Source organism: Sciurus carolinensis, chromosome 7 (genome assembly GCF_902686445.1).
Source record: "Sciurus carolinensis chromosome 7, mSciCar1.2, whole genome shotgun sequence".
Lineage (NCBI taxonomy): Eukaryota > Metazoa > Chordata > Mammalia > Rodentia > Sciuridae > Sciurus > Sciurus carolinensis.
Window position 1 is genome coordinate 79,855,265 of NC_062219.1, and position 6,289 is coordinate 79,861,553.

The window sequence follows — 6,289 nt, forward strand, 5'->3', positions numbered from 1 at the left end:
TTTCTGAGTGCATATTATTAGAAGAGTCTGCTAAAAGTGTGATGCAAACTTACCCTGGCCAGGAAATTGTGTGTTCAGGCTGCCATGCCGCCTCTGACTTACGTCACCATTGGATTCAAATAATATTGGTTTGGCATAGGCTGGGGCTAGGTGACCTTCTCTAAAATATTCACTCTGGTCTCCTCTTCTGGGTCATTGTGTTCCTAGTCACATGCAAATACATCCATTATTAATTGTATAATTTGCTTTAACAGAGTTTTGATGCATAAACGGATTCATGAATATTATGCAGACTTTCTCAGAATAGTCAGAAAAGAGTTAGCTAAATTCCCCTGGCTAATTGATGTTTGAATGTTCCCCTTATCTCACCAGAGCAGAACTTCTGGGAACTTGGTGTAAATCTGCAGCCCATGGGAGACTTGATGCTGTTGAGGAACACATTAGAAATAATTCTCTTCTCTGGTGGACTTTCTACTCTAAAAGGAGAACCAGTATGTTTTGATATAAGATAGATTATGATTATTTCTAATTAAGTGAGATATGTCGGTACAATGATGGGACATTAAGTAATGTATTGATTTCAAATGTGATAGGAGGTTTATTTGATAAAGAGATTGTATTGGATTAAAGATTTTTCCTTTCAGGAAGAGACATGGATCCAGAGGAAATAAGGACAGCTTGACAGATCAAATACCTATGATGACAGATGGTTTGGGAGAGTAGAGTTGGTGTACAAAGGTGACTTTATTGTGAAGGATGATGAACAAGGAGTGGACATCAGTGAAGATAATGACAAGAAGATGAAATTAGTAAGATAAGAAGCAATTGGAAGAGAACCAGGAAACACAACCTATAGAGTTTTTAAAATCCTTGTAACACTGAAGCCTTTTGTTGGTTCTCCAGTAACAGATATGATCAAATAACTGAGCAAAATCAGTTCCAGGGTTTAGACAAATGAAGAGAGAGATTTTAGAGATAGGGAGTTTAATACACATATGTTTGATTTTCTTTTTTGAAGCCTTTCCCCTACTTTTTACATAGACAAAAATTAGTTTTTGTTTCTGTTTTGAGACATTAATGAAATACATGCCTATTCTAAAAATAGAATGCTTTTTTAATTTAAAATATATCCTGGAGCTATTTATTTGTCATTCAATCAATCAATCATCTGAATTCAGAAATCTTCCTCATCTCGAGTTACAGATACACAATATTGCTTTAAGTTGAGTCCAATAGCTTATTCAACCAGTACTTTTTAATTTTTTTACTATTGTTAGATCTTTAATATCACAATTAATAATCTTGCTTATAGGACGTTTGATACGCAAGTCAAAGGATAATACATAGATAATTTAGCTAAATATTTTCAAATTATTCTCCATAGATTTTACTATAAATATGAACGAGAAAGTTGTTTTTCTTAGATATGACTCTATTCAGCATTTTGTCAGTCTTTTAGATTTTCAACAACTGAATGGTTGAAAATACTATTTCAGTATAATTTGCTTTTCTATAATTTTGAGTGAGGATAGGCATTTTTATTTTTAAGGAATATTTACATATGTTGCATTTTAGCAACACTTTCACACCATTTTTCCATTCTCTCACTGGGATTTTGGTCATCGAATATGAGTTTTATGTGATATGTCATATATATTTCTTCTTATTTGTTACATGTATTTTACATTTTTATTGTGTTTTGCTGTTATTTATCAATTATTTTTATCTGAACTCTGAATTTTGAATTGCAGTTAGAAAATTTTCTGTTTTCATATTATGAAGCAGAGCATTTGTATGTTATAAACTAATGTGACCATATTTTCTCCTAATTCTTTTATCATTTCAAATTTGAATTTATAGAGTTCTAGTACATTTGGAATTTATCTTGATATTGGTCTATAGAAAACATCAGAGTTAAATTTATTGTATGACTACCCAATTTTAATACTATCTGGTATTAAGTCCACACCTTTCTTCTCTGGTTGTGATGCTGACTTCATTGTTTACTAAATTTTTGTATGTATAGAGTCTGCTAATTCCATTTTTGTCCTATTGACCTACCCCTATCTTCTACATTCATCTACAAATACTACACTAATTTCACTTAGAAATTTTACAATATGCTTGCATATTTAGTATGGCTAAACTCTCTTCCCATCTCCTACATGCATGGCTTGGCATATTAATTTATGGGATTTTCTTTTGGTTCTATCTGATGACTCATTCATTTATATAAACTTGTTAATCAATATGCCTTACCTCAGAAAAAAATTAATGGCATTAATTTTTGACATGATTGTGTACATTTATACTTTTAATTAGGGAAAATAAATGAATTATTTTACATATTGAGTCTTAAGAGCATGGTATGTCTTTCAATTTCTTAAGAGTATATTATGTTTTTGAGAATATCTTACAATTTTCCTGAAAAACTTTTGTATTTTTAAATTTATGATTATCTATTTTATTTTTGTTGTCAATATACAAATGGGATCTTTTGTAATAAGTTCTAATTATTCATTGTATTTATTCAGTTTATCAGTTTTGAATACAAAGTTTCTATCTTTATACTCTGGTGGCTATTTTTCACTGTTGCTTTTGATTCTTTTAGATATCTAATTATGCCCCAGACAAATGGAAACAGTTTTTCTCCTCTTTTTAATTTCTTCTCTTTTTAATCCTCATGCTTTTAGTTGCTTTTTTGTCAAATAGATTCACTACAATAAAATAGAAAAAAAATGTTAGAATAGAGAGAAAACATTTTTGTCTTGTGCAGACATTTTAAGAAACGTCTCCATTGTCTTCATTACTGGCATAAGATTGAAAGAACAGGGAAACAGAACAGAAAAGCCAGACTTAAATGTATACATATATAGTCAACAGATCTTTGATAATGGAGAAAGAATATTCTCTGACAAATGGTACCAAGAAACTGTATATCCATGGGCAAAAGAATGAAATTGGATACTTATCTTAAACTCTACAGAAAAACTTTGAAAATAGATTAAAGACCAAATCGTAAGACCAGATATGTCAAACACCTAGAAGAAAATTTAGGGGAAAAGTTTCATGGCATTGGTCTGAGCAATGATCACATATGATACCAAAAAGCAAAACAGAAACTTCTGAACAGCAAAAGAAATAGTCAATGAAGTAAAAAGGCAACCTATGAAGTGGGAGAAAATATTTGACAAACATACACCAGCTATGGTTTAATATCCAAATATTTAAGGACTCCTATCACTCAATAGCTAAAGAACAAATAATGTGATGAAAAAAATAGGCAAAGGACTTAAATAGACATTTCTCTGAAGAAGACGTACACAAGGTTATCAAGTATATTAAAAATGCTCAACACCAGATTACTGAGGAAATGTAAAGCAAAACCACAATATCACCTCGCAACTGTGAGAATTTTATCAGGAGAAAAAGTGTTGTCATGTAGGTAGAGAAAAGGGAACACTGATACACTGATGGAGGGAATATCAATTAGTAAAGCCCATATGAAAAACAGTATGGAGGTTAGTCATAAAGCTAAAAATAGAAATATGTGATTCTGTAATCCTACATCTGGGCTTATATTCAAATAGAAAATATTTTTTAAAATTAAATATAATCAAATATTAAAATCAGGACCTGAAAAAAAACTTCCTTTCACTGATTCATTATTCACAATAACCAAGATATGGAATCAATCTAAGTGACCATAAATGCAAGAATGGATAAAAAAAAATGTGGTATCCATGCACGATGGAATGCTGTGAAGTCTGAGGGCTATCTCATTTTATATCTCTTATAGAATCGATGTACAAGATTCCACCACCCACCCCTACCCCAGATTCTACAGTTTGATGAAAATAATTCTCAGAGTTAATTTTTCTGGATTGGTGTTCTCAAGTATCATGTATGCTTTTCCAATATGTTAACTTTATTTTCCCCCTTGTACCTTTTTAAAATATACTTTTCATTTTAGAACATTTTTTGAGTTATTAATTTTAGTACTTGTTTTACCCCACTGATTTGATTTTGGTTTCCTATTATATACATTGGATATTTTTTATATGGACTCTATCATTATCATTTTCTTGAGATTCTTTTGTATATGTATTTTTGTTATATATTTTTCCAGTCTCTGCTTCCTTATTTTTCTTTCCCTTACTTTCCTCTTATTTCTCTTTTTCCTAGTTCTGTCTTTATTTCTGAATTATTTTTTTCTATTGTCTTCTCTCACTTCTCTTTAAAAATTCTTATTGATCTCTTTTTAAATCACACTGTTCTTGGTTTGGTAGTTCTGGTTTATGTTGTTACTTCTTAGGATCTGTTTTAAACTTTTTTTCTACCTCTTCTGTTCTCTAAGATTATATTTTTCATCTGACTGGATATATTTATCTGGTGTGTTTATCTGTTGATATGTTACTTTGTACATTTAAATTTTTCCCCACAATATTTTTGTATAAAGTTTATGTATACTTTCTCATTGTTTATGTCCTTTATAAAGATATTGCCTTTCTGTATATTTAAGAAGAGTTTTTCATATGAAGAGTAAGGCGTGCCTGTGGAGTATTCTAGATTTTATGGCTAAATCTCCTTGCTCCATCATTACTTTGGAGCCTTCAAATCTACAAGAGTTGTCTGAATTGCTGACAAAAGTGGTGGCAGAGCTAAAATAATCTGCCATTAGAGAAAGCATTATGGCCTCTCGTGTCTTGTGTTAAAATACAGTGCAACTGAAGAAACAGAAATGTTTTGTTTGAACTATATGCCAAATATTTTATAGTATTTGCATAAAAATCAAGAATAAAATATATTAAACCAATATTTTCTCTTACAAATTACCAGAAAACTTGGTCAGTAACTTATAGCATGAAGGAAAATAACTGTCAAAGATACTAAACTGAAATCATCACCGAGTGATTTTGTTTTGTTTTCATGGTAAGAATAAGGTGGTAGTCTATTTATTTGATAATGTGTGGACTAGTAATGTCCTGATGCTTTCATAAAGTATTGGATTAAGTCAGAATTAGGATGGACCAAAATATGGAATCAATTCTTGATAGGGGAAGAATGAGTTGGTGATATAGGGTCAAAAGTTTGAGAAATAAATGAAAAGAAATCAATATTATAAAATTATTGAAGAGTGAAATCAATCTGCCCTGGCAAGGTTTTGCTATATTGAATTATTTGTATGATGTTGAATGTTATTTTCAGTGCATTTCTTCACAAATGTACAATAATCAGCAGAAAGTTCTTTTTGGTTTTGTTTTTTGTTTTTTGTTTTTGTTTTTGTTTTTTTTTGCTACTGGGGATTGAACTCAGGGGCACTCGACCACTGAGCCACATCCCCAGCCCTATTTTGTATTTTATTTAGAGACAGAATCTCTCACTGAATTGGTTAGTGCCTCACTTTTGATGAGGCTGGCTTCTCCTCCTGCCTCCACCTCTGGAGCCACTGGAATTATAGTTGTGCCCCACAGTACCTAGTCAGAAGGTACATTTATAAAAAAGTCTTCCACTAAAATAAAACAGAAGTCCATATACGTACTTGATTCAATGTATTTAAACAAAAATGATATAATCCATGCTTGATTGAGATAGAGACTAATATTTGTGGATCTCATTCTTTCTGATATAGCACATAATGGTATGCTTTGGTAACATTAACAGAATATAGCACCAAGATGAGGACACATTGGGAGCAGTAAAGCTTCAGTTCTATGAATTCTGTTTCTCCAAACTAGTCTTTGAAGGAAGATGCTGATATATTTGATCTTGTTTGTGTGAATTTTAGCTTTTCTATGAGGTCTCTCTTAATTTATGAGCTGTCAACCCCTTTCAACAATGTTTTAAGTGCATTTGTCTCATGACTACCAATTATTTCAATAAGAACATTAATTAAACAAAATATTTTTCATTTGTGCAGAAATATAACCTTGACAGATCAAACTAAAAGTTGCATATTAAACACTAATCTATCTATCCAGCTATTTTCTTTTGCCTGTCACATATACTTTTATGAATAGTTGTATTCTAATAATGAAAATACACTCATTGCTATCAGTTTTGGGGGGATTAGTATTTAAGATATACTTAATATGAATCAGAAAACTGAAACAAAAGGAGATTTTATTATTGTCTTAGGAATCAAACTTCTTTGAAATTCTTATGATCATGGTGCTGACAAATGAATTTAAATAGGAACATTCAAATTTAGCATCTCTACCTCCTAACTCTTCAGTAATAAGACAGTGAGATTCACACTAATTAAACACTCTATTCCCAAAAGGAGAAT